This window comes from Phodopus roborovskii, unplaced genomic scaffold (genome assembly GCF_943737965.1).
Source record: "Phodopus roborovskii unplaced genomic scaffold, PHOROB, whole genome shotgun sequence".
NCBI classification, from domain to species: Eukaryota; Metazoa; Chordata; class Mammalia; order Rodentia; family Cricetidae; genus Phodopus; species Phodopus roborovskii.
The window spans coordinates 477568-504235 of record NW_026125927.1 but is presented as its reverse complement, the minus strand read 5'-3'; the positions used below and the strand labels follow the sequence as shown (position 1 = coordinate 504235).

Sequence of the window (26668 nt, the reverse complement as noted above, 5' to 3'; positions counted from 1 at the left end):
GTGTCAAAGAGCCCTTTGTGATTACTTGGGACATGTAAAGAAACTTAACTTTGATGGGGAAAGGGAAAGGATGGTCTAGTTCTATTGCTTAAATTAGATATACTTCCATTAAAGTGAAATGAGAACTGGTGATTGCACAAATAAAGTCAACTATGGTTTTTGTTTGTTTGTTTGTTTGTTTGTTTTAGTTTTCAAACCAGGAAAAGTAGCAGGGGTATAGCTCAATGGCAAAGTACTTGCCTATTATGTGCAAGGTCCTGGATTTAGTAGCCAGAACTGCACCCAAAAAGGAGCAGGAGGTGAGCTAGCATTAAAAACAACATCACTTATGAAACTACACTGGAACCTTGAATGTACCCAAGATTACTGAAAACATTTGTCAATCAGGCCTCAGGTGATAAAGCATCAGACACTTTGTGCTTAATTTCTAATAGTGTTAGTGACTATAGAATCTTGGGCATCGATTCTCTGCCTTCTGGCCAAGATGATTGTGGGATCTTGGTGAAAGGGAACAAAAAGGATGCAATGGTTATCCTTGCAGAACTTTTCAAAAGGAGGCTGTGTGGAATGATTTAAAAAAAAAAAAAAAAAAAAAAAAAACACTCCTGGAAAGCCCAGCATGGTGGAACAGGCTTGCAATCTCAAGAACTGCAGAGGCTGAGGCAGGAAGGTGAGGAATAAGATACATAGCTAGATAGACCGAGTCTCAAACAGCTAACAAAAACATAGTCTTAAAGTGCTTTCATTTTTTTCTAAGTTAAGTAAATACAAAAGAAGAAACTTTGTAAGGGAAACTGGAGAGCAGAATATTTCAAAACCTATAGTAGAAATTTTTTTTTAAAAAATAGCTGATTCCAAAGCAGTCAAAAGAATTTTGATGGTGTGCTAACAGCAAAGCAGTCAAAAGAATTTTGATGGTGTGCTAACACCTACCTATTTGTTCCTTCAGAGCTGTTCATGTATGTTAAATATCCAGTCAAGGTTTTGTGGCTATTTTAATCATTCAATTTCTGGCCTTTCAATCATTTATCCAGAGAAAAATTAGAGCAAAAATAAGTGGTTGATGTTCACTCCACATCTGTCACTAATGAAAATCCAAACAGAAGATGATTTATTACTGGCTTATAAGCAAATATAGACTTGCTTGAATAAATTGTGATGATACATTTATTTTGTATCCCAATGTTTAAGTTTTTTAATTCCCCTTAGAAAAGCTGTATTTTTATCTGAGAGTGCCCTACGAAAATTAACTGCTTGTCTGACACTAGATCCTTAAACTTACTTATACTATCCTTATACTTAATGAGCAAGTGACATCTTCTGTAAGACTTCAATTGGCTATAATCAATGCCAAGTAAGAATTTTTAAATCTCCAAGCTGTGTGCCTTCCCCAAGGAAAAGAATTTTAAAATAATGGTTGACAAGCAGTAATGTTTCAAGCAATATTCCCATACAAATCATTAGTTAACTAAGACATTGTATAATTCATGAAATTTACCAATTCTACCTCATGGATTATAAATTACAGGGCATGCCAAACCAACTAGCTCCACTGAAGAGGGAAAATCAATACAGTGGCCTACAAACAAAAGGCAGTAATGGGCAGCAACCCTGGTGCCCAGGTTTCAGCCGCTATTTTCCACTGGAGAAATCAGGGCTTCTCAAATAACTGAAGAATAGAAAAGCACAGGATGAGCCAGGAACATCTTCTACCGGAAAAAAAAAAAAAAAAGAAAAGAAAAGAAAAGAAAGCATTCAAGCTTAAAAACGCTGTAGAGAAAGTTCTCCGGGGCCAGTTCAAAGATTCCAGCCAGCTAATGTTCAGAAAATTCAAACACCAAAAGAATAGTAACTCTATGGATTGAAATATACTGGATAGAAAAAATTCACCCCATGTAGATTAATAAAAATGGGTTATTTTAAGTTATAAGAGCTAGTTAGGAGCAAGCCTAAAATATAAGCTGAGTTTCATAAATAATAAGTCTCCGTGTCACTATTTGCAAGCTGGCTGGCAGGACAGAAAAAAAAAACTTGTTACAGATATGTTCATGAATTTATGAGGCCTTACAACTAGCGGTGATGCTTGCACAACTCAGCAAAAGTGTAAAGATCTAGTAAATTCTAGGTAAGGTTACAGGGGTGTTTTCTTTTTCAGCGATAAGGCTCAAACCTAGATCCATGTGTAAGCCCCTAGCTCCTGGTTTTTTGAGATAGGGCTCCACTATACAGCCCAGGCTAGTCTGGAACTCACAACCTGCTTGCTTTTACCTCCTAGATTACATGCACTTGCTGTCAGGTTCACCACCTTAAAATGGTGATTTTGATGGTATGTAAATTATATCTTTTTTTAAATGATAACCTTTGGAGAATGCTAAGGAACCCACTTATTATTTTGAAAGCTAGTGAAGGGCAAAATGAAGCAGTTGCCCCATAAGAACTCTTCCTCAGATGAACCAAATTATTCGCTAGGGAACTGTCTTTAAGTAGAAATATTCCTACTAATACATGAAGAAGGCTTGATAAAATTAGACCATCACCATTTTGTAACCACCAGATTAATAATAGATCTTGGCAACAATAGTTAATGGCTGCTAAGCAAAAGAACTTCCAGATGTATACTTCATGATGGACACACACAGTGTCACTTGCTTTAACTCCTGATTTACAGGAAAAACATGGGACAAAGAAATGCATCAATGAAAAGTCCTCGATATGACCAACAACATTTAATTATTCAGAAAGTCTATACAAGAAGTGGTCTGCTTTCTTCTACAAATTATAAAGAAACAATTGTAGGGGAAAACCAATAGGGTTACCATCACTAGGTAGAGACAGGAGAATCAAAAGTTCAAGGTTATCCTAGGCCACATAGACCAGTCTGAACTACTTAAGTCCCTGTATCAGAAACAAAGAATGTATGTATGTATGTATATGTATGTGTATGTATATGCAAATGTGTTAGAAAGCCTTAAAGAATGTCAATATATGAACTTCAATCTTTTCTTAGTTTTGAGACAAGATCTCGCTATATAACTCACTCAGGCTGGCCTGGAACTCCTAGCAATCCTCCTGCCTTGGCCTTTTAAGTGTCACCATACTCAGCCCTTTCGTTTCAATCATGATTCAAAGAAACAAACTAAAACCTAATGAGGGAATTGGAAAAAGAATGAGATATACAGCTGATAGGAACAAATTTCGATTTCATTTAGGTATGATAATGGTATCAGTGTATCTAAAAAGGAGTCCTTAATTGAGAGGTACAAGACCAAAACATTTTCAGGTGAAAGCATACACTATCAGGGGTAGTCTTCAAAAGACAAGCGACTGAGAATGAAACAATTGAGGGACAGAGGCACGGGGGAGCTGGGTGGCTAACAGACATAAAAGGGTTTCTTCTACTATTTCCCTCCTGTATATATCTGAAAACTTCTTCCTTCTTTTGTGACAGGGTGTTACCATGTAGTCTTGGCTGGCCTAAAATTCACTATGGGGCTCTGGCTGTCCTCAAATTCATGGCAAGCCTCCTGCCTCAGCCTCGAATGTGCTGAGATTGCAGGTGTGAAACACCACCCCTGGCTTGGAATTTTCCAAGGCAAGTTTAAACCCTATATGCATAGAAAAAAAGTTAGCTTCCAAGTTCAACGTGTCTTTGAAGTAGGCAGAGCTTTACATATATAATGGCTCCTTTCTCGTTTCTTTATTGGCCATAGGAACTTCATTGTTTCCAAAACTATCATCATGATCAATAAAGCACACAGCCCAGAAGTAGAGTGCTTGCCTATCACGAATGAAGCCCTGGATTCAATCTCCAGCACAAAAAGGGCAAGAAGGAAGGAAGGAAACAGTAATGTTTTCCAAATTTGTAAGGGAGCACTTTGGTACAGAGGAAGAAGCTTGGGGCCCATTTCCCAGAAACTGTAGGCAAACAGTCCATCTGAGCTAGAGCCCAGCTTCCTAATTTTTTTTTTAAGTTTGCCTTTTTTTTTTTTTTTTTTTTTTTTTTTGAGACAGGATCTCATTAGAAATTCTGATTCTGATCTTGCCAGGTGGTGGTGGCTGTGGAGGCTTCTGAACACACTTACAATTCCAGCACTCAGGTGACAGAGGCAGGTGGATCTCTGTGAGTTTGAAGCCAGAGTGGTCTACAGAGATAGTTCTTGTACTACATAGAGAAAGAGAAGCCCTGTCTTTAAACTCTTGAAACAACAAAGAAAAACAATTCTGATCTAGCCTGGTTTGGTAGTGGATGCCTTTAATCCCAGCACTTGGGAGGCAGAGGCAGAAAGATATATATGTATGAGTTTGAGGACAGCCTGGTCCAGTTCCAGGCAAGCCAAGGCTACATAGCGGCCACATAGTGAGACCCTATCTAAAAAAAAATGGAAAAAAAAAAAAAGAAAGAAGGAAAAGAAAGGAAATTCACATTTGGAGCACATGGGAGGTAGAAGCAGAGGAATCAGAGGTTCAAGGTCATATATGGCTGTACAGTAGGTTCAAAGCCAGCCTGGAAAACATGAGATACTGTCTTAAACAAAACAAAACAAAAATGTAATAAAGAGATTCACATTTGGATCTGTAGACTGGGCCAAATAGATGAAGTTCTCCAAGGTAAACAGGCCCAAAACATTGAGGCCTAAATACAATGACAAGTAAGAGAAATGGTCAATCTTTTCTCTTGCTTCTTTTTGTTGTTGTTTTGGTTATTTTGGTTTTGAACAAGGTCTTATGTAGCCCAGGCTAGCCTGAAACTCAATATGTATCCAAGGCTAGCCTTAAACTCCTGATTGGCCAGCATCTATCTCATTGGCAGTTGGATTATGGGCATGGGCACTTGCTTCATGAGCTTGGATACCCACCTTCTGCCCTCAGACACCAAAGCTCCTGATTCTCAGACTGAAGACTGAACTTCACCAGTGGCTTTGCTTGTCCTCTGTCTTCCAGACGACAGGTCAAGTGACATGTTATGCTCCATAATTACACAAACAAATTCCCCTGACAAATCTCCTCTTGTGTATCAATACACATATCACTAGCTCTATACCTCTGGAGAACACTAGCATAGTACGTACAGGATGTGGCCATAGAATCTTCAGTTTGAACAGAGGCTCCTGGAGGCTCAGGGAACATTTGTTGCTATTTCTTTCTTCCTTCCTTTCTTTCTTCTCTGTATAGCCCTAGCTATACTGGAACTTGCTTTGTAGACTAGGCTGGCCTCAAACCCACAGATGCCCCTGCTTCTGCCTCCCAAGTGCTGGGATTAAAGGTGTGCACCATCACCATCTGGCACACATTTATTGCTCTTGAAGAGGTTCTATTCCCAGTACCCATAAGGTGTCTCACAACAATCCATGACTCCGGATCTAGGAGATGTGATGGTACACATACATACATACATATAGGCGAAGCACTGAAACACATAAAATAGAATATATAAATATAGTATAAAATAAATAAAACTATCTTAAACCTATTTTTGTGTGTGGTATAAAATAAGGATTCCATTTCAGTTCTTTCTATATATAAAATCAATTCTATAAAAATCACAGTTGATCCTTTCTCTATTGATTTGTAGCACCAACTGTGCCGTATGTTTTTTTGGTGCTGGGGTTGTGTGTTTGTGTTCTGAGGATTGAGCCTTGAGCCTTATGCGAACTAAGCAGGGATTCTACCATCTCCTCAGTTCTATAGTACATTAGCTATGCATGCTCACTCTTATACAATAATCTGTTCATCTATTCCTACAGGAAAACCACCTTGTGTAAATTACCATAACTTTATTATGTCTTTATTATTCCATCAAGTCCCTTTCCACCTCAATCTTACCATCATTTTTCAGGATTGTCTTGAATCATCTTAGAAATTTCTATGTAAAATTTAAAAATATGTCACCAAGGATCTGGAGAGATGGCTCACTGGTTAACAGCACTGGCTTCTTTTCCCAGTTTCCAGCACCTGCATGGAGACTCACAACCACCCTTACTCTAGTTCCAGCGTGATATTACACCCTCTTCTGGTCTCTATGAATACTGCATTCCCATGGTGCACAGACATACAAACACCCACAAACAAACTAACATACCTCATCAAATTTTACAATACATCATGATGGTTTTTAAGAGCTTATATCTTGTTTTAATTTGGTTTGGTTTGTTGGGACAAGGTCTCATTCTTTTTTGCCTCAACTTTGCCCAGGCTGTCAGCAAATTTATGATCCTCTTGCCCCATTCTCTCAAGTGCTAGGACTGCCAGCTTGCAGCAACATACCAGACTTTCAAGGATATTTTTCTTCTGCTCCACAGCCTCCTTACTGAAATCCCCAAGGGCAAACATCTGGTCTGTGTTATTCCTTTTGCCCAGGGTTGTACCATCCCTAACACTAAAACAATGATCAAAAGTATCATGGCAAGATAGGCTTTAAGTGCAAAATGCCTGGTGTTTAATCACCTAAAGCTTGATTACCAAATGCTTTCAGTGAGCTTTGGCACCCTCAAGGCCCTAATGTACTTTCACTGATGATGCAGGTTTTAATTATAGTATCATCTCTGCTCACTGGGATTACAGGTGTGCACTGCCACTCTTGACTTTAATGGCATTTTTAAAACTAGATTGAATTTATAGACCACTCAGAAAGAACTTTTACATTTCCTGAGCCAGGCATGGTGATGCATGCCTGTAATCTCAGCATTCAGAAGGTGGATGGGTGATGCATGCCTGTAATCTCAGCATTCAGAAGGTGGATGCAAGAGGACCAGGAGCATTCTAGATCACCCTAAGCTACATAGCAACTTTGAAGACAGCTTGGGCTATATGAGACCCTGTCTCAAAAAAAAAAAAAAAAAAAAAAAAAAGGGAACAAACTCAAACTGCTTATTTAGTTTTTCCATTACCTACCTACTCTTTTCTCGAATATATGCTTCATAAAAATGGGCTGGGAAAGTGGAGAAAGTTGAGCGCTGGGTGAGGTTCCCACTTTTTTTTTTTTTTTCATGCAGATGCCTTCTAAAGATCAACACCCTCACACACACCGTGTGCTCATCCTCTCTTAATTTGCCACTTTGCTCACATGAATTGGAAGCTCAAATATATCACCACCATGAGAAACAGAAGCCTTAAGGAAATAGGTTTAAATTGTCTTTAGGACGTTTGTGTTGTAAATACCCAGCAGGTAAGAAAGGAAAGCAAAGGTATGACTTAATTCTTTTTTTTTTAATGTGTATGGGTGTTCTGCCTGCAGGTATGTATCTGCACCATGTGTGTGTCTAGAGCTCAAGGAGGCCTGAAGAGGGTGTCTGATCACATGGAACTGCAGTTACAAGTAGTTATAAGCTCCCATGTGGGTGCTGGGGGCTGGTCCTCTTAATCACTTGGCTCTCTCTCTAGCCCCAAATGTTTCTATTCAATTTTATCTGACTTTATTCTCCAGTGTATTTCTCCCTTTCCTTCATAATAAGGGAATTTTAATTAGACACAGAGCTTTGCAGCTGAAATATACTCTTCCTGGTCCCCTTTGACACTAGCTGTCACCACATTAATATAGTACAGGAGGGAGGGATGGGGCTCTGCTGTATTCTGTATTATAAAGAAACATTTGTACTCAATATTATAAAAAGGAATCTGCACGTACATGTTATTAATAGCTTAGAAAGTATGTGTTGTTAATTGTTGGCTTGTTTTGCATTAGCCACCCCCAACCCGCCTCCCCCAACCCAGATGTCCTGGGAGGAGCACAAGGTTGATACCCAAAGAACCTAAGTAGACTCAGCATTTCACAGGGCAAGGGAAGAGTGCACAGCTTGATAACAAGAGAAGCATGGACAGCACATGTCTCCAAAGTGTGCGTAAGTGCCTGACCAAGACTGAGCTGTGCAGAGAGAGATTCACTGTCTGCCTCTGTGCTCCCCTCCCCTATAACCCAGTGCTGGCTGCTGATGAGATGGAAGACAGGAGTTGTCTTGTTTTGTTTTTTAAAAACATGTTGATGTGCTTGCTGCCTTCTCAAATCCCCTGCTCTCTGAATAAAGCACAACTTAAAGATTTGAGTCCTGTCTCCACTCATTGGCCCAAGGGGGTGAGAGGCAATGAGAATGCTGACACTCAGTTTACCAGATGACCAAGTTCTTACCAACAGAACTGAGGAAAACAGGTTAAGTGCCTCTTCAAGGCCCTTTAAAACATGATGTCTGCACTCTCTTGGGCTCTTTGTCATTGCCTGATGGCCATAACAGCAGCCTGACAGTGCCACTTGGGATATGCAGATAAGAGGCTCATGTTGAGTTTGGCATGGATTCCTACCAAACTTTCCACCGCCATAGGATTACTTTGTGGGATGGAAATACAATTAAATAGTATTAAATGTCTGTGTTTTGAGGGCTCTTTGACAAAAAGTACTAAGCCTTACCGTTCATCTTCTTGTTCTGAGTAGTTAGATCATATGCTCTAAATGCGTTCTTGTTGTGGGGGTATCTGTAGACTGTGTGAAGGTGTGTTGCTGTGGGTGGTGTAGTAAAAAAGCTGAATGGTCAATAGATGGGCAGGAGGTATAAATGGGATTTCCAGAAGAGAGAGAGGAAGTAGGAGGAGGAATCTAGGTGCATAAGGAGAAGCCAGGAGACAAGGAGAAGAAACAGGAGATGCAAGATGAAAGAGAGGTAACGCCACATGTCAAGACATAAGATTAATAGAAATAGGTTCATTTAATTTACTAGTTAGGAACAAGCGTAAACTGTAGGCCGAGATTTCAAAACTAATAAGTCTCCATGGCATTATTAGGGAGCTGGCTGGCAGGACAGAAAAAGACTCGTTACACTTTCTCTTCTTTAAAATACACATGTAGGGCTGGAGAGATGGTTCAGCAGTTAAGAGCACTGGCTGCTCTTCCAGAGGTCGAGTTCAATTCCCAGCAACTACATGGTGGCTCACAACCATCTGTAATGAGATCTGGTGCCCTCTTCTGGTCTGTAGGCATTCAGGCAGGCAGAATGCTGTATACATAATAAATAAATCTTTAAAAAATAAAATAAAATATACATGTAAAACTGTAACTTCTTTCTCAGTACCACTACCTGTACGACTCAGACTTTGACAGACTGATCTATTGCTGTCAAGTGCCAAACATTTCATAAGTTTTTCTTGTTTTAATTCACTGTGGTGTGTGTGTGTGTGTGTGTGTGTGTGTGTGTGTGTGTGTGTGTGTGTGTTTGGGGTGTATGTATGTGAAAAAGAGATGGGAAGAGACAGAGAAAGAGGGACACATACACACACACACACACACACACACACACACACACACACACACACACACACTATAGCACACATGTAGAAGTCCAGAGGGCACCTTGCTCGCAGGAGTTGGTTCTCCCCTTCTTTCCACTATGTAGGTTCCAGGATTGAACTCTGGTTGTCAGGCTTAGTGGCATGAACCTTTACCTGCTGAACCATCTCACAGGACTCTGTTTTTTTTAACCTAGTCATTATTTAGAAGTGTTTTTAAAATGTCCCTACGAAGTCAGATATTACAGTACATGTCAGTAGTTACAGTGTCTGAAGAACAGAAGGATAGCTTGAACCCAGTAGTTTGAGGCCATCCAGGGCAATGTAAAGAGATCCTACGTGAAAGGAAAAGAAAAGAAAGAACAGAGCAGGGAAAGGGGGGGGGGTGGGAGAGAAAAGGAAGAGAGCCCAATAAGGGAAGGCAAGGTTGTTTTCATATTGCATAGCAAATAAGATTTATTTCTTTAAACCAGAGGTTGTACTTAGCACAAGAGCTACACAAACCATCTGTGTTGAAAGACTAGTTTTTAAAAAAAAATTCCATATCAGCTGGGTGGGGGTGGCACATGCCTTTAATCTCAGGAAGGTGGATATCTGTGATTTTGAGGCCAGCCTGGTATACAAAGTGAGTTCCAGGACAGCCAAGGCTACAAAGAAACCTGTCTTGAGAAAGCAAAAAAAGTGTGTGGGGGGGTAAAGAATATTATTTTAAGGTGTGTGATTTCGGTTTATGCTGCATTTGCTTAACTCGGTGAAGCTATGATTCTTTACCTGTCTAAAACACCTGATAGTCTAATAAAGAGCTTGGTGGTGCCCCCCCCAAAAAAGCCAAAATAGTAAAAACAAGTCACAAAAGGGGGGGCTGGAGAGATGGCTCAACTGTTAAGAGCACCAGCTACTTTTCCAGAGGACATGGGTTAAATTCTCAGCACCCATGTGGCAGCTCCAAACTGTCTAACTCCAGTTCCAGGGGATCTGACACTTTTACACCAATGCACATAAAGTAAATTTAAATAAATTATTTTTTTCTAAAAAGCCCAGGGCAGGCCTAGTCTCTCCCCCTTGCCCGAGGATCAAGCTGTAGCTCTCAGCTCCTTCTGCAGCACCATGTCTGCCTGCATGCTGCCACGCTTCCTGCCATGATGGTAATGGACCAAACCTCTGAAACTGTAAGCCAGCTTCCAATTACACACTTTCTTTTATAAGAGTTGCCATGGTCATGGTGTCTCTTCACAGCAATAGATCACCAACTAAGATAGAAGGTTGGTACCAGGGAGCAGGGTATTTCTGACTGTGCTGCTTGTTGGTGGCATGTGGGCTTTGGGACTTTCTATTAGGAAATCAGTTGAATGCATTAAGTCCTGCTTAAAGAACCATCTTAATAGAAGCATAGAAGACAGTGGTGTTGAGAGCAATGTAAATTATAATGGCCCAGCTCAAGAGCTTTCAGATGGGAAGAGTATTAGTAAGCAGCCTAGAGACTGTTATTGTGATGTTCTGGGGCGGGGGGGAGAAAGAAACAAAGAAAGAAAAAAAGAAAGAAAGAAAGAAAAGGAAAAGAAATGTGAGTACTTTTTGCCCTTGTCCTGAAATTTTTGCCTGAGGCTAAATTTAAGAGTTTTGAACTAATATTAGTGGCAAAGGAAATTTTAAGAAAGGCTCGTATTAGCTGTGTCATGCGGTTATTAGTGATCATTCTTATGCAGATATATATATATATATATTTATACATACACACACTATATATATATACACACACACAGAGAGAGAGAGAGAGAGAGAGAGAGAGAAAGAGAGCGTTGAACAAAGAGAAGCACAAAATGTAGAGTGTGGAGAGAAAAGGAGCACCAGGAAGTGTAATGGAGCTAAGTCCTGTGCTCAAGGAGATAAAAAAAGTTTAGTGAAAATCCTGCCGCTAAATGGAATAAAGGGAGTGGTGACTCAGAACAAGACCCTGCCCAACTAAGGGAATTCCTTTAATTATATTATATTTAATTACCTGGGGTTGAAACAATGGCTCGGTGGTTAAGAAAACTTGCTGTTCTTCCAGAGGTCCTGAGTTCAATTCCCAGCAACCACATGCTGGCTCACAACCATCTGTAATGAGATCTGGCGCCCTCTTCTGCCCTGCAGGCATCTATGCAGACAGAACACTGTATACATGATAAATAAATAACTCTTTCAAAAATCCCTTTAATTCCTTGTGAAAAGAAATTTAGGGGACATTTAAGCAGTGAAGGAAACTATCCAAAACACAAAGCTAGTGAAGATGTAATTGAACCAGAGGGTCAAGTTCCAGCCCCAGCAGGCATTGTAACTTGGAAAGTTTGGCTATGTGGGTCTGGCTTTAGAGTTAAGGCTAGAAGAAAGGGGTTATGGAGTCTTCCCCAGCAACTAAGGAAAACTGCTGAGGCCAGGTGTTTGTCAGGGATGTCCCTGCATGGAGGCCTACAGAGGCCACTGTGTAAAGATGCGAAGGTGAAGCCTGGATTGCCCTGGAGACACCAAGATGTTGGAGAAGCCAGAGCCATAGCATACCTGCCAAGAAGAGCTGCTAGCAGGGAGTAGAAACAGCCCAAGACAAAGAAGTGTGCTGTAGTCAACAAAGATAAAGGAGTTAGAGAACTGAAGAGCACTCTGGCATCAGACATGGAGATGCAGAGTTTGGGGTTTGCACAGCTGGTTTTTGGTCTTGCTCTGATCCAGTGTTTCCTCACTATGCTCCCTGCCCTATATTTTGGAATGATAATGTATATCTTGTGCCATTATATGTTGGAAATATGTGATCTGCTTTTGATTTTGATTTTACATACTGCCTAGAGATTGCCTTGGGTCTCAGAAGAGACTTTGAACTTTTAAACATTGTTGAGACCGTTATAGACTTTGGGGACTTTTGAAGTTGGACTAAATACATTTTTTTGCATTATGATATAGCTACAAGCCTGTAAAAGCCAAGGAGTGGAATGTGGTGGTTTGAAAAAGAATGGTCCTTACAGGTTCCTACAATTTGAATTATTAATTTCTTCACAGCAATACATCAATAACTAAGATATCTTAATCTCAATAATATATAGATATTGATAGACAGATGATAAATAGATAGATAGATAGATAGAAATATTGCAATCTAAACTGGGCCTGATATGTCATGCCTATAATCCCAACAGTCAGATGGTTGAAGCAGAAGGATTACAGCAAGTTCTATGTCAGCCTTGTCTCAAAAAACAAAAGCACCCCAAAAAACAAAACCCCAATCTACTATACACTATTGGTATAAAATAGAATAAAAATAAACTACTAGAAAAAGTACCATTTAAGGTAATTTTAAAAGATTTATTTCATTTTATATGTATGAGTCTTTTGCCTGAATGTGTGTGATACACCACATGTGTGTCTGGTGCCTGTGGAGGTCAGAAAAAGTCGGCAGATTCCCTAGAACTAGAGTTATGGATGCTTGTGAGACGCCATGTGGGTGCTAGGAACTGAACCTGGGTCCCCCACAAGAGCAAAAAAGTTGCTCTTAACTGCTGAGTCATCTCTCCAGCCTCAGTATAAATCATTTTTTGATCAGAATACAAGTCTATGTTTTTTTCTTATTTACTTCTCATTAATTTAAATCCCTGAGTGGTAATATTTAATTTTTATAAAGTATTTTAATGATTAACTTATTTTTATTTTTTTGTGTGCATTGGTGTGTTTTGTCTGCATGTAGCTCCGTGTGAGTATGTCAGATTCCCTGGAACTGGAGTTACACACAGTTGTCAACCACCATGTGTGTGCTGGGAATTGAACTCAGAACCTCTGGGCACGCAGCCAGTGCTCTTAACCACTGAGCTGTGTCCAAAGCTCTGAGAGGGAATATTTTCAAATGACACCTAAAAAATGTTTTACTATTAGAGACAGCAGTATAAAATATTCATCAAATGTATAAAACAGTATTGGGACAGGTGGCACATGAATATAATACCACTCAAAAGGAATCTGAGTTTGAGGTCAGTGGGAATATACAGGGATAGTTTGTTTCAAAAATAAATAAGTTTTAAAACACATTCCCTCACTTTCTGTTTTTATCTTGTCACATGCTACAGACAAGAAATCCACTGACTGGCACCACTGCAGAAACTACACAGGTAATAGCTTTGCACAGTGAGCATTACATAGCATAATATTTAACTAACTTACATAATGGTTCTTTAGTTAGCAACTTTGGCCCAATTGGGTCTTGAAAATTAAACCAGGTTTTAAAGAAAAACTCCTCCATCCCTATACCAGTTGTAGTCAATAAATATCCTAAAAGAAAGCCCAGTGTGTAAAGCCAGGCATGATGGCTCATACCTTTCATCCCAGAAGTAGAGGCAAGTGGATAATGGATCTCTGTGAGTGGGAGGCTAGCCTGGTCTACATACATATAGTGTTCCAGGACAGCTAAGGTTACATATAGCAGGTCAAAAAAAAAAGGCTAAAATAAATGATAATTTAACATTACACTTTATGGGGGAAAAGTCAATAATTACAAGACATAAGAATTCTTAGTCAGAGACTATCATATGGAACATATTTGGATGGTGCCCTGGTCTTGAATGAACCACAAATGTTTTCTGTTTATTTCTTTTAGCATACAGACATCAAGCAAAAGAAATAAACACCCCTAAATTGAGAACAAAGCAGGAAGAAGCAGCTGGCAGAACTGTGGAAAGTTTTGTAATTTTGGCAAAGGTGAGGCAAGCCAAGGACACAGCAGGAGTCTGACAGAGCAAAATTAAAATTTCAGTGAAGTCTGAATTGTGCTTCTAGGTGCCTGGCAACAGATCGGTTTTTGATAGTATCACTATGTTAGGGGGAATTTCATATGAAAATAGAGAGAGAGAGAGAGAGAGAGAGAGAGAGAGAGAGAGAGAGAGAGAGAGAGAGAGAGAGAGAGCAAGAGGAGGGAGTGCGAGAGAGAGAGCAAGAGGAGAGAGAGAGCAAGAGGAGAGAGAGCAAGAGGAGAGAGAGCAATAGGAGAGAGCGCACGCAAGAGGAGAGAGCAAGAGGTGTGTGGGAGAGAGAGAGAGAGAGAGAGAGAGAGAGAGAGAGAGAGAGAGAGAGAGAGAGAGAGAGCAGTCCATGATTCCATCTGCCCAGGCACTTGGAGATTTTACTGGGAGATAACTGGCTGGGTAGAAAAACAAGGATTAGGAACAGAAAGTCAGGCGGAGCCAGTGCTCTGGAGCAGAGCATCGTACACTTCGATGCTCACACAGTAGTGGGCCTCTGTGGACAAACTTCTCTGAATGCAGAGGATCCGGGTCTGGGGCTGAGGGTGGGTCTGCCCTCGTAGCCAGCTCCCACAAAGAGCACCCCCCCTCCCCCGTTTGCTGCTGCTCTGAGCTGCAAGGGGTTCTGGGATCCTTCAGTGTTTGGCTTGGACCTAGCATGGAGTCTTGTCACTGTTGAGTCACACAATGCAATTACCTGCCAGAGGCTGGTACAGAGACAATGGTGGCCAGGAAAAGGCCAGAACCCTTCTGCCTCAGGTAGCCTGGGGCTGCTCGGCTTCCTTCCCCCCTCCCCCCATGCTACAGAGGCCCAGGAATGTTGGGCCCAGCACAAGAAGTCCACCACCCTCAAGATGAATGCTTTTGCCCAAGGCCAAGCCCGGAGGAGCTGCAGCCTTCAGAGGTAGAGAAGAGATGATTATGAAAGAGATGAGCGAGCTGGCGCCAGCAGAGATGAGGGCACTTGCTGTTGCAGCTCAGAGCAAGAACGATGGCAATTTACAAAGAAAGAGCCCTGAGCTTCAGAAGATGGTATCTCCAGAATGAAAGAATTGACACTCCAGGGCAACCCGACTGCCTACATGCAGCTACATTTTGCTACAATTTTTCGTTATTATTACAAGAAAAAAGTACCCTGTAAAACGCTGCTTCTGGGGGGCTTTCCTTACCAATGTGCTTCTGTCCTGGAAACAAAATGCCCAAATGCACGCTGATGGTATCTGAACGTAAATCAGCATTAGATGAAGTCATTAAGGTAGGACTTATAGGCTTGAGCTTACACCTATTTATGTCTCATCTATTACAGAATTTTACAGCAAGAAGGCCCTCACCACATGATATCATCACCATCTTAAATTTTCCACCTTCTATAACTAGGAACCAAACAACCTTTTGCTCTTTGTAAATTATCTACTTTCTGGTGTTTCATTATAAAAAAAAAAAAAAAAAGAAAAGAAAACACACTAATTAGACCCACAAAGGCAATTTCGAGTGTCTGTTTTATTTCCCTGTATGTGGTTCCCATTTTCTTTGGTTTGCATAGCTGGTATTCTGTGTTGTTAACAACTGGATGTTTTAGAGAAATTGGAGCAAATCTGGATACTGACTCTCTCCTATTTCCCAAGGCCAATTGTTAAGTCATTTGACTGGCTTAGTTCAGTGAGTCTGAGATTCCTGCACAGTGCAGAGCCTTTTGATGTCTTTCTCTGAGGCTACAACCCTGGATACACATCACAGTCTCCAAAAGCACCAGGGTTGTGCAGCTAGGTTCTCTCTGACCCCATCTAGCTGCTCAACCAAAAATGGTATCACACCCAGCTGGTGAGCTCCACTAATTTGTAGCTGATTGCTCTGTTTTTGATACATCATGAAGCACAAATTGTGCCACAATCTGATCAGTCTCCTTTTCATGGACAGCAATATTGGTCAACTTTGAAAAGAGTTCTTCTTAGCTGTCTCTCCTTCATATCTTTTTTAACCTTCTAGAAGGTCTACTATTTCACTTAGCACTACAATCACATAGTGGAGCCCCTGACCCTCTTTTAATTGCTCATCTCCAAGATGGCCATTTCCCCCCCTAATGTCCCAGGTATGAACTGCCTATGCTGTGTTTCAAAATACTGTCCTCGAAGACTGGGTGGTAAAGCTTTTCGTTCATTTGGGCTATCTCCCTCCTGTTGGGCAAGATCTCTGTATCACCACACTTGAACTGGGTGGAAGGCAGAGAACTGGTGGCCTGCTTCTCCCAGAGGTACATATTTGCTTTACAAGATGGACCTTGAGAGGAATATCAGGGCCCTGGTCTTCCTGCCTCATCTTGCCCCTCCTGGTGTGAAACCTACACCTTGTGAGAAAGCTAGAGTGGGAGTGGTCAGGTATCATTGCATGCCAGGCACAAAGTAGTACTTCTGTCTTCTGTCCAAAGGTACAGGGCAAACAAAATGATCTCCCATCCTCTGACTTCTAGTTGCCTAGAATTCAGCTTCTGTATGGCTATGAGGAGGAAGAAAATATGCTGATGAGCCATAACCCCATCCTGGTAAATATTATAAACCCGTGCATTCAAACTTATCCGATTATTTCAATCCACTTCAATTGTTTTGTTAATGCTAAAGTTATCTCAGTTTTTAAAGGAAGAAACAGAACCCCTGTGTTTTGAACTTATATTCCCAGAATAAAGCTTCCTTCACAAGGAGTAGGTAGGGTGATGTGGGAAAGAGTTTGTGGCCCAAATGCCACAAATTCCCATTGTTCGTACTAAGGTTTAATAGATTATCTTTAGTGTTTCTCCATTTTCTCATCATACATAAAAACAATTTAGAGACATAATCTCCTTCATCTTTTTATCTTTATATTTTTTGATACAGAGTCTGTAATATAACCCAAGTTTGCCTCAAATTCATGATTCTCCTGCCTCAAACTCCTGAGTGAACATAATACCTGCCAAGCTTGTTTCTTTTTGAGACAAGGTGGTCTCAAAACCTCAAATTTAACATCCTCCTGCTTCAGCCTCTTAGGTGCAAGGATTACAGGCATGTGCTACCACACCTGGCAACTGTTAGGGTTTTGTGCGTGTATGTGCATGCATGCTTGCTTGCTTGCTTGCGTGCGTGCGTGCGTGCGTGCGTGCATGTGTGCGTGTGTGTGTTGAGACTGACAAGGTCTCACTGTGTAGCTCAGACTTGCCTCTAACTGGCAGTCATACTCCAAAACAAATTTTACCAGTTAAATGGATGTTTCGTTGAGGCATTTATCTACCAATTTCCTCATTTCACTAATTTCTAAGTCTTTTATCACAATCCTATTTTCTTTAGAAATAGGTGAAAAATAAAAGTTTGTGATAGTATAACTTCATGCCTTCATTCCTGGTTATTTCAATCCAATACATTTTTATGATGAGAAAGCTTAAAATCCACTCTCTTAGTTTTCCTTTCTTCTTTCCTTCCTTTCTGTTGTCTTTCTTTTTAGACAAGGTGACAGGCTGTCCTGTAGCCCAAGCTGGCTTCAAACTTGCTATGTACTGAGGATGACCTTAAATTCTCATCCTACTGCCTCCACTTCTTGAGTGCTAGAATTACAAATGCGTTCCTCCACACCAGCTTTGCTCATGGCTGGGGACCAATTCTCCAGCCTCTTATAAGAAGCTGAGAGAGATCCCCACCTCCCTCTCTTAATAACATATTTACTTATTGCACTCACCACATTGTACAGCAGATCTCTTGAACTTATTCCTCCTATGATATTATTTTTCTGCTCTTTTATTGGACTCTGCATTCTGTCCAAGGATCGCTGATGGGTTGACTTTTTGTTGTTGTTATTGTTTTGTTTTTAGAATTTCTGGCAGTAACATTTGCTATTTTTAATTTTCTGGTGTACCTTTCTCTGGGTTTTGACAGACAAAAGGAGCCAGCATTCTTGTAAAGCCCACGATAGCTTCAATTATTCCTTATTTCCCAAGCCCTGGTAACCATTGGTCTGTTTCATTCCTGTTTTAGACTAAATGATGGCCCACACAGAAACCCACATTCTACTATCAGAAACCTGGGAGTGTTGCCTTATATGGCAAAAGAACTTCACAGATGCGATTCTATCAAGGATCTTGAGAAGAAATTATCCGGTGTTATCTGCCCATTTGGGCCCTAAATGTAATGACAAGAATCCTTAAATAAGACTGAGGGGAAGGAGGAAGTAAGATGTGAGGTCTGATACCAGAGGAGTCAGCTATGGAATGCAGATAGCGTCAGAGCTAGAAAAGACAAGCCCCTGCCAATACCTTGCCTTAAGCCTAATAAAGCAGACCCTGGACTTCCATCCTCCAGAAGGTGCAACAAAATACATTTATGTTGTTAAAAGCTATTCAGTCTGTCATGGTACTTGGTTACAGAGCAATAGGAAATGAACACACATTACTATAGTATAGTCTCTCTTTTTTCAAATGTCATATATAAGGAAACTTACAATTATTTCAACTCTTTTATGTTCTTACCCTGACAGACTACATTTAAAATTTATCCATGTTACAGAACATGCTGGTTCATGCCTTTAATCTCAGCACTAAGGAGGTAGAGGCATGTAGATCTCTGTGAGTTGGAGGCCAGACTAGTCTACACAGAGAGTTCCAGGACAGCTAGGGGTACATAGTAAGAGTAAAATCCATCTATATTTGTGTGTATTTTACCACTATGAAAGAAAAATTTCATCCTAATTGGTAAATGAATTAATAGGCCTTCCCTTTTAAGCATGAACTAGAATTCCATTGTATATAGTATCACAGACTATCAGTTCACCAGTTGAAAGACATCTTGAATGTTCATAATTTTGTTGTTTTTTATTATCTTGGTAAGTAGCTCAGGCTAGCTTGAACTCATTATATAGATCCTGTTGGCTTTGATCATCCAGCCCTAGCTTCTCTAAAACTGGGATTACAGGCATATGCTACCATACTTGGCATTGATTCTACTTTTTTATGAATAAAGCTGCAGTATTTGCATATACATTTTTGTGTCATATCAATTTCCAATTAACTTGGCTATTTAAGAAAACCCATAAGCTTTTAGACTGTGGAAACAAATTAAGTATCATTACCAGAGAACAGATTATGAAGTGATACAAACAAAAAAGAATTGCAGGCTTGTTAAGGCCAAAGTTACATTTAAAAAACAAGCCACAAGCTCAGAGTTCCAGATCTCCTTTCTAGAAATAAATTCAAAGATCTTTAAGAAACCAAGAAATTATCTCATCCTATTGGTGTGTGGGGGGCACTGTGGTCACAGTGCTTATTTTCATAACACAAAGAACACTGGCCTAAGGAACTCAAATCTTTCAGCAATCCTGCACTTTGACCCAAAAGGAGATATCACTTATCCCTCCAGGCAACTCCTTGCAGTGGGACTCAGGTCTAATAGCCCTCCTCCTGGCTTTGCATTCTTGGCATACCCCAAAAAGAAAACCAGAGGCAGCTCAGCTCACACAGGATTGCATCTCCCAACAATATGCCCTGAGGGAAACTAGGCTGTCTCCCCTTCTACAAGAAGTAGACAAGATGTACTCTGCCTGATGTTTTGCCCCTAGGACTACCTTCCCCTCCACTGTCCTTCAGGGGCTAGAATGCAGCTACTGTGATCTTTTGATGGTCGTAGGTCTGTATCCTTTCTCTGTTGGCTGGTCATAGGGAACTTGCAAAAAGCCATAAATGAGGGTAAAAGGAGAAATAGCCTAGTAGACTAAAATGCAATGGGTGTCTGAACTACCTACCTCTTCATGTCCTACAATTGACTTTCACTTTTTAACCACCCTAGGACCCAAATTGGCACAACATGATCACGTTGTGATGGAAAAGGGCAAGGCATGCTCGGCCTAGCTCTCAAAGCTCATAGCAAGAGCCCTAACTCATCCCTCTCCCATTTTTCAGATCTTGTATCTGTCTGTGCCTCCCAGAAGCTGGAGGGCAAGAAATCCTGTCAATCACAGTCACTTTCTGCAACACAGAAGAGTAAAAAGGGTCTGGAAGGGTCGGGAAAAATATTCAGCACAGCCCATAAATGGCATTAATGTCATTGGTGTGGTTTTTCAAAAGCATTAAGCCATTCTTGGGAAAGTTCCAAACAAAACACCACTCCATACTCCTTTCAATTTACATAGTAGTTCCCATTCCTGGAAAATTCCATGTACATTCAAGCCATATAAAAACCACTTTGACTTCAGCAGCAATATGCTAAAACTGAAGTTATACAGAGAAGTAACCTATGACCCCCAAACTAGAACTAAATGGAGCTTTGTGAACATACTCCATAGCTTTCTTTAAAGCAATTTTAGAAATAGGAAACAAGGACTTTGGAGAGATAATTACAGGTAGATGTTTAAAATACATGCATATTGGGGGGATATTTGAAAAGTATGTAAGATGTAGAAAAAAAACTTTAAGAATGTCACATGCAGTCAGAAACATGTAACATTCTTAGCTGCTGTCCACTACTTGTTAGGAGACCTTTGTCAGTAGATTCCTGTTAATCACTATAATGACCAAAATGTTCCCCATGTTTTTGAAGCACACCTTTGGGGGTGCTGCCCACAGTAATACCCATTCTTTTAAGGTAAAACATTTAACATAGCAGAATTTCCACATGAAACTTTACCTACTTAGTGTCTGAGGCCGCACTGACTAGAAGCAATGACTTCTCCAGCATACAGAAGAAACTTCTCACCCACAGAATTTCCTGTTTTTTTGTTTGTGTGTTTGCTTAATGTTTAACTCTGAATCAGAATTTTCTGATTTAGTAGTAAGAAAATACTGACTAAATGGTTCAATTATACTTAACACTGAGCTTTAAAACTCACTGACATTGGGCTGGAGAGATGGCTCAGCCATTAAAGGCTAGGCTCACAACCAAAACCAAAAAATGTTAGTAATTACCCACATTTTATGTCACTTGAAAATATAATATTTAGCTATAATATACTCATTTTTTTCCCTTTGAGACAGATGTCACTATATAGTCCTGACTGGGCTGGAATTTGCTTTGTAGATCAGGCTTGCTTTGTATTCATAAGATCTGTCTGCCTCTGCCTCGCAAGTGCTGGAATTAAAGGCCTGTGATACCACAGCTGGCAAATTTCCTTTGTTATGACTGAAAAACCTCCAATGTGTATATATGCCACCTTATATTCTATTCATTCATCTGCGGGCAGGTGTCTACGCTGATTCCCATCATGTAGCCCAGTCTGGCCTCAAACTCACAGCAATCCTCTTGCCTTAGGCTCCCAACACTGTAATTACTAGTGTGAGCTGGCCAGCCCTTTTTTTTTTTTTTTTTTTTTTTTTTTTGTCCAGTATCAGCCTCCAACTCTTAATTCATCTGCCTGTTTCCTGAGTTCTAGGATTGCAAAAGTGCACTGCTACCCCAAGTGTTGATAGTAATGTCCAAATACAATGGCCAACATGAAAATTATAATTATTATAATAATTCCATTAAAGAGTATGAGGGACAGGGGTTGGAGAGCTAGCAGTTAAAGAACTTTTGCTACTCTTTCAGAGAACCTGAGTTGGGTTCCCAACACTCACATGGCAATTCACAACTACCTTTAACTCCAGCTCCGGGGATCTGATGGCGTCTACTGAAGTTTGGGCACCTGCATGCACGTGGTCTGTGTATATAAAGTAACACACATAAACATGAAATTTTTTAAAAACTTTAAAAATGTTTGTTATGTTTTGCTAAATCTGCCATACTTTCCACATTTGTTGACATTCACCTGAGAAGTACAGCTTTTCCTCATGGTTTAGTGATATTTAGTTAACAGAAATATATACATTATTCTGGAAAGGTTGCATAAAAAGCTGAACTTTGCATTATTAATGCCCATTTTCACAGTAAATATTTTTTGCAAGTGCTTAGCAACTTTATTAACTTTATTCTTCCTGCATTATTTTGAGCTAAATCCTACATGTAAATAGTTAACTTACTTCTTTTTATGACTAATTTTTTTTTTTGAGACATGGTCTCTCCATATAGCCCTGACTATTCTGGAGCTCATTGTGTAGACCTGGCTGGCTTTGGGATTAAAGGCCTAAGCCACCATTCCTGGATAATTAACCTTTTTAGATTTATTTATGTTGTGTCTATGAGTGATTTTGCCCTCATGTATGCATGTATACCATGTGCATGCCTGATGTCTTTGGAGGTCAGAAGAGGGTGTCAGATACCCTGGGACTGGAGTTATAGGGAGTTGGGAATTGCCATGTGGTCCTCAGAAGAGCAGTCAGTGCTCTTTAACTGCTAAGACAATTTTCTAGCCCCATAAACAGTTAATTTAATATATTTCTTTTAACCATTTTATTTATTATGATTGTGAGCACATGATGTGTGTGGGTGTGGGTTTGGGCATGCCGAATCGAGCATGTGGTGGTCAAAGGACAACTTTGTAGAGTTGGTTCTCTCTATCTTTACATGAATTCAGAGGATAGAACTTAGGTTGTTAGGTTTTCACAGCAAGCACGTTAGCCACTAAGCCATCTCCCTAGCCCCAATACCAGTCTCTCATTTCATTGCCACCATTAGCCTTTACATACTATAAATATCATGACTGTGTCTAATGAAACACAACCCCATTCATCCTTGAGAGCACACACATTCTCTCTCCCTCCCCCTCCCTTCCTCCCTTTCTCTCTCCCTCCCCCCTCTCTCTTTCTCTCTCTCTCTCTCTCTCTCCTGTGTGTGTGTGTGTGTGTGTGTGTGTGTGTGTGTGTGTGTGTGTGTTTGTTGGCCTCAAACTCAGTCATCTGCCTCTGCCTCCCAAGTGCTGGAATTAAAGGCACGTGCCACCATGTCTGGCTTGAATATTACTGACTTCTAGCACCATAAAAATCCCCCTGGTTCTTTGTCTACTTTCTTTGCTTCTTATCTGTGATAAGCTCTTTCTGCAAATGATCCAACTCCCTTTTAATGGGGAATGAGTTAAAAGACAAGTTGAGCACTAGTGACACTCATTACAAAGCTGGAAAATCCATACATATTTGTTGCAGACAAACTCTACAGCAGCCCCCATAATCCATGCCTCCCTGCTTCTGTGTGTTCAGGCTCCTGTATGAGCTGCTCCTCTTGAATTTAAGAGGAGTTGTCATCGTCTTCTAACCAGTAGTATATCTCAAAGGTGACGGGATGAGCAAGATCTTCGTTGTTGAAGATAGGAGCTCATGTACCTCAGTACAGCAGAGGATGATCCTGAATTTTTAATCCTCCTGCTTCAACATCTAGAGATCTGGGATTCCAGGAGTGTACCGGTACACCCAGTTTATGAGGTGCTGGAGACTGAACCCAGGCCCTCATGCATGCTAGGCGCCACTCTATCAACTGCTACATTCCTAGCCCTGGTTTTGGTTTTCATCTCTCAAGTGCTAGGATTATGTGTGCACCATCTCAGCTGGCTTTTTTTCCTACATTTTCTGTGTGTATGTATGTTTGTGAGTGTGCGCATCATAGTATGTGCATGTGAAGGTCATAGGACAACTTGTGGGAATTGCTTTTCTACTGCCAAATAGGTTCCAGAATTGACCTCTGGCCACCAGGTTTGGAGACAGGTTTCTTTACTTGCTGAGCGATCTTGCTAGCACGTCTTTTTTTTTTTTTTTTTTTTTTTTTTTTGCCTAGACTTGCCTCATATTCTTGGCAATACTCCTGCCTCAACTGTACATATACATGATTATATTATGTGTATAATAATTACATGATGTCCCTCTTGTAGGGAGACTTCCTCCCTTGCTGGCTTTAAAGAAGCAAACTGACTACCAAGAGGGCCACGTGGCAAGGAATTGGGGACAGCTTCTGGCTGAAAGCCCACAAGAAACTGAGGTTAAATGTGCCAGTTTGAATTTGGAAACAAACCACAGCCCGATTTAACTGATTTTCTGTCTTGTTTCTTTGGTGGGGAAGAGGGAGCTGGACCTTGGACCTGGGGCCTCAGGTATGCTAAGCACATGCTCTCTGCTCAAAAATTAGATATTTTAGGGCTAGGCATGGAAATGCATACCTTTGATCCCATCACTCAATAGGCAAAGACAGGCAGATCTCTGTGAATTCAAGGCCAGCCTGGTCTACATAGTGAGTTCCAGGACAGCCCGGGCTACGTAGAGAAACCCTATCTCAAACAAACAAAATTAGATAATCTAAAATGTCTATTTGAAATGTCGTTAAGTTGATTGAAAAATTACTCAGATTCATTTTAAATACTCTTCTATTTCAAGTATATCATTGAACAAGAAGCATCACTTAATGCAGCCTGACTAAAAAGCATTTCCCAAAAGTAATAATTCCAGTAACAATTTCCCTCTTGAATGAGACTTGACAATAAGTATTGTGAAATACCTTATAACTACCCTGCACAAGGTCACTTAATAGTTCTGTAATAGATTCCATAGAAAGAAAGTAGCGGGACTAGCTTTACAGAAACTTCAGAAACAAATCAAAAATACCTGGAGATTAATGAAGTCAAATACTTCTTGCACAGCTTCACGTGTTCCTTAAGCCTCTGTTCTAGGATGTGAAGCTGTTTTCTCTGGATTAGTAATGTATAGAAAAAAACTAAGGGAACATGGAGGAAAGTTGTTGGCTTTTACTTACCTTTCTCTTGCTAGGTCTAGTACAGAACCTGGTGCTTTCATTCAGTTAATGTTAAACAAACTAGTGGATAATTAAAAGAAGGGGGAGATAAAGAAAGAAAGGGAAACTGAGCCAATGAGACGGCCCTAAATATTTTTGTTAGAATAAAATATATTTAAATATCAGAAAAGCAGGATTGGGAAGACTCAGTGGACAAGAGCACGTGCTACATGAGGCATGACGATTTGAGTTTTAATTCCCAGGACCTGTAACCCCAGTGCTGGGCTGGAGAGAGATAAAAGGGTTGCAGGAGCTTGCTGCTGGCAAGCCAGTCTGGTTGAATCAACATTCCAAACCTAGTGAGAGATCTACTCAAAAAACAAAATGGAGTCTTTAATCCCAGCATCCAGAGGGCATGGGGAGGTGGATTGAATTGCTATGAATTCCAGGCCAGCCTGGTCTACATAACGAGTTCCAGGACACTGAATCTACATATTGAGACCTTCTCCCAAATGACTAATAACAATAATGCAGAGATTGATAGAGGAAGGCACCAAGTGTTGACCTCTAGCAACCACGTGGTCATGGACAGGAGACATACCTGCACACACATGAATACACCAGACGTGTATGCCACATGCGCGCGCGCACACACACACACACACACACACACACACACACACACACAATTATTAAAAATATTTTAAAATCTGAAAAGGAATAAAGAAATGCAAAGTAACAAAACACTCATCCTTAATCTTTGTGAAGGCTGCAGGGTCAGGAGTGAGGGCTACGTGCACATCCTGTATTTTAAAACTTCAAAATCTATAGTTTGTCTATAAAAAGAAAATTAACCAGGCCATGGAATTTAGGAGAAATTGGAGATCTACAGCCCAAATTCCACAAACCACAGTCTCAGTCCAAAAGCAACTTCAGGGTATAGGAACAGTAATTAAGTCCATCACCATGTCACACATCTGCTATCTTAGCACTCCAAAGGTGGGGGTGGGAGAATCCTGAGTTCCAGGCCAGCCTGGAGTACATAGCAAGACCCTGTCTGGAGAGAGAGAAAGATAAAGAGAGATAGGAGACACAGGCACAAAAGGAATTTTCTCCAAATTATACTATGGATAGTAAGGATGATATTGGCCTCCGAGGACCATTTAAAAAATATATGTATATATATCTTGTTTGTTTAACACAATGAAATAAAACTGCAAAACATAAATGCTAAGAGAATCTTTAAAGCCCGCAAGACTGAGCATGATGGCCCACAGCTCTAATCCCAGCACGTGGGAGGCAGAGGCCCGGGCTGACTTGGAACTTGCTGTGCAGATAGAGCAAGCAGGCCTCAAACTTACAGAGATCCACTTGCCTCTGCTTCACAAAAACAATGAACAAACAATCCCATAGGAGATAAAAGATCTTACCTCTAAGAAATGAAAATTAGATCATTAGCAGCCGACCATCGGGAAGACCGCGGAACTTTTTAAAATGAAAAGGAGAAGTTATTCGCCACCTAGGATTAAGTTATTTGCCACCTAGGGTTGTATACCTGGGTAAATTAACTTTCCAGAATCAAGGCCCAATTTACAAGCATGCAAAGACACAGTACACATTCTCAGACTCAACGAACAAAACATGGCTTCTGGTGCCAACCAAGGTTGGAATAAGAATAAATCCACAATAATCGCTCTTACCTACCTCTAACAACGGACATCTCTGTAGAAAAGAGAAAGAATTACCTGAAGTCCGGGAAAGGCAAGCCAGAAGAGGCTGATCTGGAGGAGAGATCGAACGTTCTTCGGGCTCAGTCAGCGCCTCTGTGACTAGGAAGCGAGTGGGCAGTGAGTAGATAAAGGCTCTAGCCACGCCCCACTGGAAACCAGGATTTGTTCCCCGGAACTCGGGGATGAAGAAAACTGGCTCCACAGAGTTGGCCTCTGACCTCCACATAAGCCCCGTGACGTGCAAAAACGCACAAACAGAATTAAAAAAAAAAAAAAAAAAAACCTTGAAAAGCCAGGCGGGTTGGCGCATGTCTTC

General features: G+C 40.6%; 1 protein-coding gene across 1 annotated transcript in view; it reads right to left on the bottom strand.

The window, feature by feature from the left end:
- Nucleotides 1-26446, bottom strand: part of Zfx (zinc finger protein X-linked) — a 73332-nt gene extending 46886 nt beyond the window's left edge. The window contains exon 1 of the mRNA XM_051178992.1: nt 26368-26446. The gene's annotated coding sequence lies outside the window, so the exon portion shown is untranslated. The remainder of the gene's footprint in view (nt 1-26367) is intronic.
- Nucleotides 26447-26668: the final 222 nt, after the last annotated feature.